Source organism: Hypomesus nipponensis, chromosome 6 (assembly GCF_054491055.1).
Source record: "Hypomesus nipponensis isolate SF chromosome 6, ASM5449105v1, whole genome shotgun sequence".
NCBI classification, from domain to species: domain Eukaryota; kingdom Metazoa; phylum Chordata; class Actinopteri; order Osmeriformes; family Osmeridae; genus Hypomesus; species Hypomesus nipponensis.
Window position 1 is genome coordinate 4,370,502 of NC_140366.1, and position 12,518 is coordinate 4,383,019.

General features: G+C 38.6%; 1 pseudogene across 1 annotated transcript; it reads right to left on the minus strand.

Moving 5' to 3' along the window:
- Nucleotides 1-2,078: 2,078 nt before the first annotated feature.
- On the minus strand, nucleotides 2,079-4,956 carry LOC146286462 (E3 SUMO-protein ligase KIAA1586-like; annotated as a pseudogene). The gene is made up of 4 exons (XR_014758515.1): nucleotides 3,101-4,956; nucleotides 2,772-3,020; nucleotides 2,463-2,669; nucleotides 2,079-2,308 (listed from the first exon to the last, which is right to left on the minus strand). The product of XR_014758515.1 is annotated as an E3 SUMO-protein ligase KIAA1586-like (transcript).
- Nucleotides 4,957-12,518: the final 7,562 nt, after the last annotated feature.

Consider the following 12,518-nt stretch of genomic DNA (forward strand, 5'->3'; position numbering starts at 1 on the left):
ATTGCCAAGTGGGACAAACACCCCATAGACAGCCTGCACACAGAATTCTGTAAAAACATATTAAGAGTTCAACGCAAAACCCCAAACAATGCCTGCAGAGCTGAATTAGGAGTGTATCCTTTACTCATCAAAATTCAAAAAAGAGCAACTAAATTCTACCTACACCTTAGCCAAAGTGATGAAAATACCTTCCACCACAAAGCCCTTCTATGCCAAAAGATGAAGCCAGATAAGAGTCCCCTCATCCAGCTAGTCCAGAGGCTCTGCTCACCAAACCCCACAGAGCCTCAAGACAGAAGCCATATAATTAATCCAAAACAAATAGCAAAACAGCAAAAATAATATATTTTTGAATAATAACATGGACAAAAGATGTACACAAGTTTTATATGTTAAACTGCTGTGTGTGTCTCTCTGTATGTATGTGTGTAAGTGTATGAATATAAGTATATATAAGGCCATGATTTACACTGATGAATATTTCTGTGAATATTTCGTCCTGGCTGTGGAACAGTGGACCAGCTCCATACCCTCCGCGGAGTCCTGGAGAGTAGATGGGAGTTCGCCCAACCAGTCTACAGATGTTTTGTGGATTTGGAAAAGGCGTTCGACCGTGTCCCTCGGGGGCTCATGTGGGGGGTGCTCCGAGAGTACGGAGTACCGGATTCCCTGATCGGGGCTGTCCGGTCCCTGTACGACCGGTGCCAGAGTTTGGTCTGCATTGCCGGTAGTAAGTCGAAGTTGGGGGGGGGGGGGGGGGCGTTGATATAAAACAAGGCCTCGTAAAGTCATATAAAAAAACACATCACTAGATAGAACTATATTATTCACACTATATACAACTTCCCTAAACTGTAGTACAGTACACATGTCACACCCTATACTACTTCTTGTTACATGAGCAAAGTCTGCAACTTTTGTTAGAGCAACGTATTTTGCGGGGCTTGCTAAAAAAAGTTTCTAATGCCCTATTATACGGGAAGGCTTCAGGAGATGGTCCATTGATGGAGATCCTCAGGCAAGCTGCCAGGTATTCTCTCTGAGTTGGTTCCTGAGGTCTGTTTTCACCTGAAGATAAAGCAAAATGCTAATTATTATCAATACAAACTGCAACAATATAAAGACGTTGGGAATTTCAATGTATTGCTATTCTGCCCTACAAAGCCTAAAGACCATAACTCGCCGAAGTGTAGAACTGAGAAAAACGACTTCAAAGTTTTTGCACTTTCAAAGTAGTTGTCCTGCCAAATGCATTTTAGGTAGGACACTGGAAATCTAGCAGTTTGAGGTTTTAGTGATTACACATTATCTAAACTAGACATTTTTGAAATTGTTGATCTTAAACTGCACTTTTGACCCATATTTTGAAGTTACAGTAGTATACCATAGTCTATCGTAAGTGGTCATGCCAAGGCAAAATACAGTAACTTCCGTTTTTTCGCTCACTTAGTTGCTTATCACAATATAAACTCTGTATTTTATAAGCCAATGTAACATACACGTGGATACCTGTCACAAGACTCACAAGACAAGAGTGTTTTTGATTTAGATGCCAGAGTAAGATACTTACAAACGATTCATGTTTGGGATGTTTGGTGTTGAATGCCAGCGAGTAGGCTAAGCTAATGCTAGATGTGTTTATTGTTGCTGGGTTAGGTATTAGTTCAATTGAAACCGTAACTCCATTTGAACGTTTTTGAGTGCCGCAAAACAAAGGCAAAGAACCGTAACTGATGTTACGGCATTCTGCATTGGATTCCTAAAGCCAAAGCAGGCTTTTGGAAGGTACGGTGAAGACAACAACCTTGTTTTCTCTGAAAAACAGACGAGTTCATTTAAGATATTTGGCCACATGACAAAGCAGACCTTAACTGTTCCGAAAATGAAAAAAAAATCATTTTCGACAAAATTGAAGTTACGGTCTTTTGCCTTTGCATGGCAGTATTACTCTGTTCATTGTGGAGAAATCCGGTTCGCAGTTGACTGAAGAAACAGGGATAACCAGAGAAATGCTCGCAAGAAGGCTCAGGCAGGGGTAGAGGTTGGCCCACTCATCAAATTCACTTGCCAGTAAACTCAAGAGCTCCTCCTGGTTCTTGTTCTTGAAAGAGAGCCACTCCTGAATTACTTCCTTCTCATGTTGAGGGAAACATTTCCTTGAAAGAGTCTACAGATGAGCGATATTCACTGTGTCATCTTTTATAGCAGCTGACTGTGGCCCCAAGACATGGAAGGCTCCAAGGATGTCCAGATTAAGGAGCCGCTTTTCCAGATTTTTTTCCAGGCCAGTTATGTACGGGTAAATGATCTACAATTACAAGATTGGCATTATTATCTTTTAAAAAGTTTTAAAATGTGGCATTTTGGCCTGCACTAATCAATTTTTAATCTTGTCATGTGAAGACAGTGAAGCTCACCTAACAAGAGTGCTGTACTCATGCACTAAGCAAATTATCATTTACCTCTCGCTGGAATCTGGCCCATTTCCTCACCCGTGACTCATCTTGGACCTCTCGCCCTCTCCTATCCCTCTCCTCCTCGTGCTGAATGTTAAAGACTCCAAGTCCTTGGGGATCATCAAGGTCCTCAAAGAGGCGAGACAAGAAGGATCCAGGGAGTGGAGTTTGTCCAGCCTCTTTTATATTTAGAGTCTGGATTGTCACAGGAACCTACATTTAAAAAAACATTTCCTGCCATTTAGTGCATGCAAACAATTATTTCAATGCATCACATCAAGCAGATTTGAATTAGATTGTGCACATTTATCATACCTGCTCTTTGATATGTAAGAAATTTACATGTGCTTTCTGACAGATTTTAGAGAGGCAGGCGAGGTGGGGCAAAACATCGGCCTGGAGGTACACGGCAGCCACAAATCTGTACGTAGCACAGAATGTGTAGAGTCCTTTTGCCCCAGGACATTTGCGCACCTCTGCCAAGGCTCCAAGAACGGCACTCAGGTTCCTATGTAGGGTCTCAATGGCCTTGTGCTGTGAGCGCCAGCATGTGTCCTTCACTTCCTGTAGATGTCATATCCAATAATGATTAGTTATGAATAGACAGAAGATAACTATTAGTATCAGAATCAGAATAATATTACCTTTAGCTTCAAGTCACTGACACCCAGGGTTATGGATGCAGCCTTGAGAGTATGATTTGCACTGTTTCTAAAATACAGGTAGAGGTCCTACAAGTGGTTTCTGAAGTGGCCATGTATTTCACATCATTTGATGCATCTTAGCAGGCAAAGGCCAGTCTGTGGGCAGCACAGGCCACGGTCACAAGTTTGGGGAAGCTGTCAGTTAGCTGCTTTGCAACCCCATTCAAACGCCCTAGATTTAAAAAACAACATTTAGTCACAATATTTAGGGATTCAACCGCCAAGATACTCTCACATGGTTTAAAATAATTACCTGTCATTACGGCTGCCCCATCAGTCCCGAGCCCATACAGCCTCTCTGTTGGGATACCTTTCTCTAGTAGCACTTTTTTAACAGCTGACACAATGGTTACTTTCACCTATTGAAAAACCTTTGAGTAAGGGGAAAGCCGAACATGTTCCGTCGCCGTTTGACTTCCTAAACAGCTGTGTAGATGTTTTTGTTAGCTACTCATTAGTGTCTTGGGTAGGCTACAGCGTTGCAGTGAGCCGCCACACTGATTTGAAACTACAGGTAATGGTCATTTCACCAACAAATCGTTTATTAATGTCAAAATAAATCCTACAACAAAAACGTATTTGTGAGGAATGTTTATTTTAACGATTGAAAACAGATGCATCATGACCACTGTAGTATGTGTTGCCCAAGCAAAAGAGGCTAATGTCATGATGCTAAATAGTGGACTACCGTTTCCGAAAGTAGATATGGGCCTACTTACTTAATAATATCAGCTAATATTGTACATTACATTTCACAATTATGTTTCACATCACAAAGTAAAATGATTAAATATCATCCTGGCCTCTTTGCTTGTGGCGTTTCTGCAGCTGCCTTGCAGACTAGTATCCCCCAAGTTAACAGATGCAAAACTAATGTTCTGCTAGAGATAGTCACACGAGTTTCCGTGACTTTGGTGACGTTAGTGGCGTCAGTGACTGTGGCTAGCAAGTTAGCCACCGTTAGCTTCACTTTTCGCCACAAAAACGTAATTTCTACTTAAACCGTGCAATGGAACGTAAATCCCAATACAACCAACGCAATCACTACCGAGACGAACCTTTTGACATCGCCGTTGTCTATGTAGTCCAAATATTGAGGCATCCTTAGGGGGGCGAAAAGAAACAATAAATAATAAATAATATATGTGAGATAACAATGGTTTGCTCGCCAAAGGCAAGCACACCCCAATGATTTCCTTTGTCCTGGAACCTGCTTTCTTACCTGCCTGTTTCCACATCTGTTTGTACACGTTACCTGTTGTTTCAGCTGTCTCTCTCACAGCAGCATGGATGCTGTCATCCTCTCCTACTCTTTCTTCAAGGCCTAAAAAAACTATTTCTTTCTCTCCCTGACCCTGTCTTTTTGCCTGAGCAGCAATGGTTGAAGCCTGAAAATATTGTAAACAAATTTATAACAAAACTAATTACTATACTGATCGGACTGTTCAGCGCTGTTTCAGACTGATACCTCCGGTTCTGCCTGGTCCTCATCCTCAATACGTGCCTTTTTCAGAAAGTACTTTACTATACTCATCTGGTTTGAAGCAGCAAACATTGTGTTAAAGTAAAAACATTACATAATATTATTTATAATACGTTTATTGGATTCACAGCTGCTACATTAACCTAGCATAATGTTTTTACCTCGACAACCCAACTGCATTTTACTGAAAACTTGCGACTGGATAACTTTCAGGGAAACGCTTGTTTGCTTAGGGTCGGGTCGGGACTCCAACATTAATACACTGACAACATTGTATTGAAATATAATATTTTTTATAGCACTTTTTATTGTGTAAAGAGATACCAACCTTTCATAAACTTTCGCCAGCCGTCTCCTCTGCACCAATTAGGCCAAATAGGATGATCTCGTTTTCATGACGCGAGACAGACGTGGTGTGCACGGAGGGGAGGGGCTGTGTGTGCGTATGTATGTGAGATGCGTGAGTGACAGACACGGAGGGAGAGGAAATGCAACTGAACGAGTACGCTGCGTGTTCATTATAGCGTAAAAAAAACGAAACTCATGTGTGGCGGCCGGTGTTTAACCTTTGGCACACCGCCACAAAATAGGCTATGTGTGGGAAACACTGTAGTGGTCTCTAGCGCGGAGAAAGGGAGACTAAGGCCGAATCCCAATACTCCCCCTTACCCCTTCCCCTTAATTTACCCCTAGCCCTTGAAACTAAGGGGTAAGGGCTACATAGCCCTAAGAAATGGGACACCACTTGGTTACAGGTACGTCATCTAGCACGTATCGATATCTCCAAAGCAAGTAGTGTTATGCACTGATTTAAACGAAATTCGCTGCTAATGGAGTTTACTTTAAACTGTAGACATGCTAGAAAAAGAAATGCGGGACTGTTGTGCAATTCAGCACTGTAATATTAGCGTACCAAACTAGCGATTTTTAGAAACGTTTCAATTAGGAAAATGGTTGCAAATATATATGTTCATGACTGTATATAACACAAAACAAGACTGTCATAATTTTTTTTATCAATTAATTAAGCCGAAAATATTATATTTAGCGGACTCTCTGGATGATCTGGCCGCCATTGTTGCCGGTCGCGCAGTTTTTCCATAGCCCTCTGTTTCAAGTAAGCTCCCGACCTCACTTGGTTTTAAGGGGTGTATACCCCTTAGTCTTAGCCCTTCCCCTAGCTCAAAAAGAGTATTGGGACACCACTAGCTCTCACAGGAACGCGCTAAACGAAGGGGAAGGGGTAAGGGGGAGTATTGGGATTCGGCCTAAATTAAGGGGAAGGGCTAAGGGGAAGGGCTAAGGGGGAGTATTGGGATTCGGCCTAACTGAACTAGTAGAGGAGAGACGAGAGATACAGCTAGAGATTACAGTTACTGAAAAGACAGAAAAATTCAAATATTTATTTACTTTATTAGTCCTGTATGTGTTTGAAGATATAGAAAGTAGTTGAAGTGTGATTGAGGAAACAAAAGATTTTTCATTTGACCAATAGCGACCGTTTCTGTATATTGGTTTAGTTGCGATTGGCTAGGCTAACTGTAACTGAAGAAAAGTCCCGTCTGCTAGACTACGATTGGTTGGACAACTGTAGAGATACCTCAGCCGTGTTCTCCTTTTCAATTGGTTTTTGGGAGATTTAACTGAACCATCGATCTAACTGAACCATCGTTCTGAGTGAACCATCGGTCTGAGTGAACCATTGTCTGCGGCGTACCTTTTCCCGGAGGAGTGGAATGCAACACCATCATCAACCGTTTTAGCAAATCGAGGGGCTAGCGATCTCTGTGAAAGACTGAACAGAAAGAGAACAACTTGTAGGGGTGAAAACTCATCAGGGATGAAAAAGGTGACAAGGATCCGAACCCCCTCAGGGTTTATTATGTCATTATATATATATATATATATATATATATATATATATATATATATATATATATATATATGCATAGTCAGTCAACACTGAAATGAATTTGAGGATTATAGGTCACATGACCAAAAAGCTATTGAAGTTTGAAGGTTTATTTTGAATAAAGAATAACTTTTTAATAACTTAATAACTTTACAAAATAAAGGCTTTGCAGCATGAATGCATACATCTTCAACACTTTAAGGGCCATTCCACCGAATGGGTGACATTTCTGTCCCCAGGACATTATATGTATAAAAATGCATGAAAATTTACTCTAAAATACATTTTATTATTAAGCAAAGTGTCCTGCACATTAAGCTAAATGCAAATTTAAAATGTTTAATTAAAAACATTCATAAAAACGACATAGAACCCTAAAACAATGCATTTGTTGCATATCCCCCTCTCTTTCTCTATACTGTATCATGAAATATGATTAAAAACCTTCAGAAACCTTATTTTTTTTGCATTTTTGTGACTTTATGTCCAATATATTCTTTAAAAAAATAATGAGAAACCCATATTTTATATAAACTGCACATTTTAGTCATGTCCCGGGTTTTCACTCAGTACTGTTACCCTAAAACATTTTTCCCGCCAAAAACTTTGAACATTCCACAAGACCCATTTTCAACAGGAAGTTGAATCGTCTGAATCTTCTGAAGGAAATGGGAAGACCAAAAGTAAGTCCTCTCATTTTCTTTTCTGTAAATTTGATGATATTGCAGCTATGTCTGAGAAGGTCAATCTCAACGTACTGTCCTGTTACCTAAATTATTTGTTAGATGTTATTTGTTTATTTTAAATATATACATTTTAGGTAAATCACTAGAATTTGCTCAGTATCCTCATGCTATTAGCATATATTCCATGTGGCTACATTTCATGTATATGCTAATTCAATGCTAAAAACTCAGTCCTGTTACCTTCAGTCCTGTTACTCATATAAACCATAACAGGACTGAGTAACAGTAACAGGAGTGAGTAGCATCCTCTGGTGTATGGATTTATTAGTGTGAATATTAGTTTATGCAATACAATGTATTTAATTTTTACATTTGCAGTTACTTAAGTTGTACACATATCAGTTTTACAATGTGAACCATGCTTACAGGGAGCCAATCCACCAGTAAGTGCTGCAGAAAATCAGCGACTATCGCGCCCGACGGAAACAGAAATATTTAGACAAAGAATGCGAAAAATACAGGGAGAACCTCGAGTCAGGCAGGAAGAAAGTGATCAATGACCTTAGTGAGAGAGAAAAGCGCAGATGCCGCAGAAAGTGGAGGGAAACTTACCATAGGACCAAGAACAGCTCCCTTACGTTCCACCTTCTTGCACATGCTCTGTAGAGAGAACTTACATTTTGATCACATAGTGCAGCATGCAATACATGAGCAGCACCCCCCCCCCCTGCTCTGTTTATTTCAAACTTAAACATGGTATAATACAAATAATGATCATTTGTTTAACATATTTTATAATTAGGAAGTGATGCTAACATGCTCATGATTGGATTAGTTCACTATCATGAGCTCTTGAATGTCAGTTCAATGTCTCAGACCCCAAAGACCTACCATTATCTTACAGTAGCCGCCTGAGGAGGACTTCTCTTCAGGATATGAATATAAACATTGAGGTTCTCTTGTCAAAAACAATTAGCGTCCTGCATTTATGTTGCAATAAGCGCAAAACCACATCTTGCGGATAACAACGGATAACACATTTTATTTTTCAGCACACAGCAGCATGGCGACGGAGTGAGAGCGCAGAACTTTGCGCAAGAGAATTGCGCCTCATCGTTTAATTGAGGATGACGTGGAAGAAACCGGTAATGTATTGTGTAATTTATATTTATTTAATGTTGAAATTGTGTAGTCCATGGGTTTTCGACTGTGGCCCTCGAGATCCACTTTTCTGCAGTTCAAACTCAGGTCAGTCTCACCTTCATCTTTCTAGCTAGTATCCTGAGGATCTTGAATAGCTCACTTGTTCAGCTGTGTTTGATTATGGTTGAACGTGGTTGAAAGTTGAACTTGAGGGCCAGAGTTAACCCTGATGTTATAAAATCTTTAACTAACTAACATTTATGGTTAAAATCAAACAGCCGTTGATAATTTTCTAGCAAGCTAGCTCGGCTACCAAACAACCTAGCTAGCTTGCTAGCAAATTGTCAACGGCTAAACTGCAGGATTGTTTATGGTTGAACAGGGATTTCGAGGGCAGGTCTGGGTAAAGTAAGCTAAGTTCAACACCAACAATTATTGTTATCATTAATAATATTACAAGCATAATTGCACATTCAGTTCCCAAAAACACATTTATCAGAAATGTTTATTACATTAAAAACAGGATGCTACTTTCTTGCCTGGTGTCCTAACTGGATATCGGGTAAATATAAAATATTTCCATAGATGCATCAAGGTCATCTTACACTTTGCATCATGGCAAACATAAATTTTAATGACTGATTTTAATTATTTGTTTGTTTTATATTCCAGCACAAGCACCAACCCAACAGGTGATTATGAATAAATTAAGGGAAGAAAACTTGGTGTTGAAATCAAAAGTTCATTTCCTTGAAGAGAAATGCAAGGATGTGGCAAATGAAAGGGATTTCCTTCAGAGCAGTTTGATCAGTGGTGAGAAATGTTTGAGTGTTAGTAAGCTGTTCATATTTGTCTACAATTATTATTATTATACGTTTTTGGCAAACATTTGCCTAAAACACAAAATGTTAGTGTGAAAGAAAAAAAAGTGTACTCTGTAAACTGTAATTATCTTATCATTTCATTTTTGCATTTTTTTTTTTACAAACTTTTTACAGCCATTTCAACAAAAGAAACAAAAGAGTCTACTGTGATCACAGATTCATCTGATGAGGAGGACCATGTGCGAGCAGGAAAAAAAAAAAACTGAAAAGGGAGCAAAAAGACCAAGAGAGACGACTCGACTTCAAGTTCCTCCCAGTCCTCATCTTCCTCCGACTCTTCATCAACACCTCACAAGAAGAGGTACAAGAAGGGAAAGAAAACACAGAAAAGTCCAAAAAGCAGAAGAGGTATGTTCAATGGCCTTTCAACATTATTTTTAATTAATATACACCCTGCTCTTGCTTCACTTCCATTCCAAAAATTCAAGTTTGGACATTTCTTGTACCGTAAATGTTGATAATGTCTAGGTTACGACTGTAATCTTTGTTCCCTTTCATGAAGATATGTGACCAATAGAACATTGGCTCAATACAAAACATTTTATAGTGTAGCTCAAAAGTAAATTAACAACATTTTTTTAAATTTTGTAAAGTATTTTATTATACTGTTATGTATTATTTATTATACTCAGAATCCCTCAAAATGCATGGGTGGCTGTGGCTTTACACAGTCACTTCAGAATTCAGGAGGTCTGCCTTTACTGACAAACACATTCCTATATTTACAAATGTATTTATTAATGCCATATCTTCTGTAATGTATGAAGTACTACTCCCATGTACAGTCTGCCTATACTGTATGCTTTGAGAAAACCTACAAAATAATTATATTTGGAGGAAATTATTAAGATGAATGGATTTTTGTATTATAAGAAGGCATTAAGTGACATTGTTTTTTAAGGATGTACTATAATCTAATAATTTTGTTATTTGTCAGTATTTTTACCAGAGCAAGTCATAGGAAGATACAAAAAGGTTTGACCTGTCAAAAGGAGCAACCAAAACAAAGGCATACCAAAAGTGCGGTGTAGATAGAAAAACGATTGTCGATACGTCTGCCATTGCTAAGTTGGAAGCCTGTGATATCACAGCGTACCGTAAATTACGTGCTGAGTTTCAAAAAGGGCAGAAGCTGTCCGACTTTGCACACCGTTGCCAACGATTGTGCACACAGGAACCAGTGTGCAGTGCCATAGAGGGAAAAAAGAAAAATGGAGAGCTAATAGACATTACACCAAAAAATAAATAGTATGATGCCAGTAGTTGTATGTACATTCTCATGTACATTCTGTTTATCCTCACAATCTAATTGTGTTTAATTGTTGTTTCATAAATGTTTCATTTAGCCATTATGTTTGACAGTTTGTTAAACATGAACAATTTTTCAGTCCAAAATATAGAATTTTGGCATGCCCAGATGTGCATTTTTTCATTACATAGGATTTTGTTTTACAATTCCATTACAATGTTCCAGTAGGGCCTACAACTAATAAAATGTTAGACTCAATCACTGCAGTTGTTTGATGTTGTACATAATCATTGCGGGGTGACATGTTAGTGAGGTGTTAACATGTTTTTCATTTTGAAATAATGGTCCAGATTACTACTAGTTCCTGTGGGATGACAAGGTAACGCATGAGTAATTAATGAGGAGTTAACATGTTTGTCACTTTAAGATAATGGTCCACATCACAAGTAGTTCCTGCAGGATGACAAGGTAACACTTGAGTAATTAATGAGGAGTTAACATGTTTGTTACTTTAAAATAATGGTCCACATCACAAGTAGTTCCTGCAGGATGACAAGGTAACACTTGAGTAATTAATATGGAGTTAACATGTTTGTCACTTTAAAATAATGGTCCACGTCACAAGTAGTTCCTGCAGGATGACATGGTAACACTTAAGTAATTAATGAGGAGTTGTACTGGTTTTCTCAAGTAATATATTAAGGGTAATCTGATTTTATATTTGACACATACGATACAAGTATACATTTCTGTGAGGCACTAGTGATATTCTAACAAACATTGTTATCCGTAAGATGTGGTTTTGCGCTTATCGCAACATAAATGCAGGACGCTAATTGTTTTTGACAAGAGAACATCAATGTTTATATTCATATCCTGAAGAGAAGTCCTCCTCAGGCGGCGAGTCTGAGACATTGAACTGACATTCAAGAGCTCATGATAGTGAACTAATCCAATCATGAGCATGTTAGCGTCACTTCCTTATTATAAAATATGTTAAACAAATTATCATTATTTGTATTATACCATGTTTAAGTTTGAAATAAACAGAGCAGGGGGGGGGGTACTGCTCATGTATTGCATGCTGCACTATGTGATCAAAATGAAAGTTCCCTCTACAGAGCTTGTGCAAGAAGGTGGAACGTAAGGGAGCTACCCTTTCCAAAACAAGTTAGGGTGTCATAATTTGTGAAAGACACAGAGAAACACAAACATCCGAAGAGGCAAAATCATGGACAATTTTGGAATCCCTGCCTGACACATTTTTAAGGTCTCGAAAAGAGGACATGTCCTGGTAAAACAGGACATCTGATCACTCTACATTTAAGGCACAAGCTTCTGAAAAGTTAAGACCGTGTTAAGAGTATAACAAAAATCAAACTTTCCACTTTTTAGACATGTCACTTTTGTGATTAGTAATTAATTGGTTATTCTCTCTCAATTGGTCATAGTTCACAAGTAGTTCACAATGAGGATATATTTATTTAGTAATAACCAAATACCTACCAAGGAACTACCGTTGTAGTAAATTAGCTATAACTTACTGCGTGGTTAATCGTGGTTCCATATTAGTTCATAGAATTAAATTTGGTGTTAATTAAGTACTACCTATTACTTCCTGCATAGCTACTTGTTAACAACGTACCATTATTATAAAGTGTTACCCATGAATGCGTAATTAATTTTTCAGAAAATTACCTCTGTAAGTACAACACAGAAATACAGGCAGTCCACTTTGGAGCATCACATCAGCAGGCAACCCTGCACACAGGTGTGCTTTGTGTGATTGCAACCCCTCGCCCAATGTCCTTCTGCACAGTGTCACCCTCAAGAATGAAGGGCCCACCAGCAATCTTGCAGCACTTATCACCAATGTAACCCTGTTGAATTGTATTCTGTATTATACAACTAAAAGTTAGAATAAATAAGTTAATTATATATTAAAATGTTTATTTGTTTGTAAGGTATGTGTTATAATGATTAAAATGTACCTGTACAAAT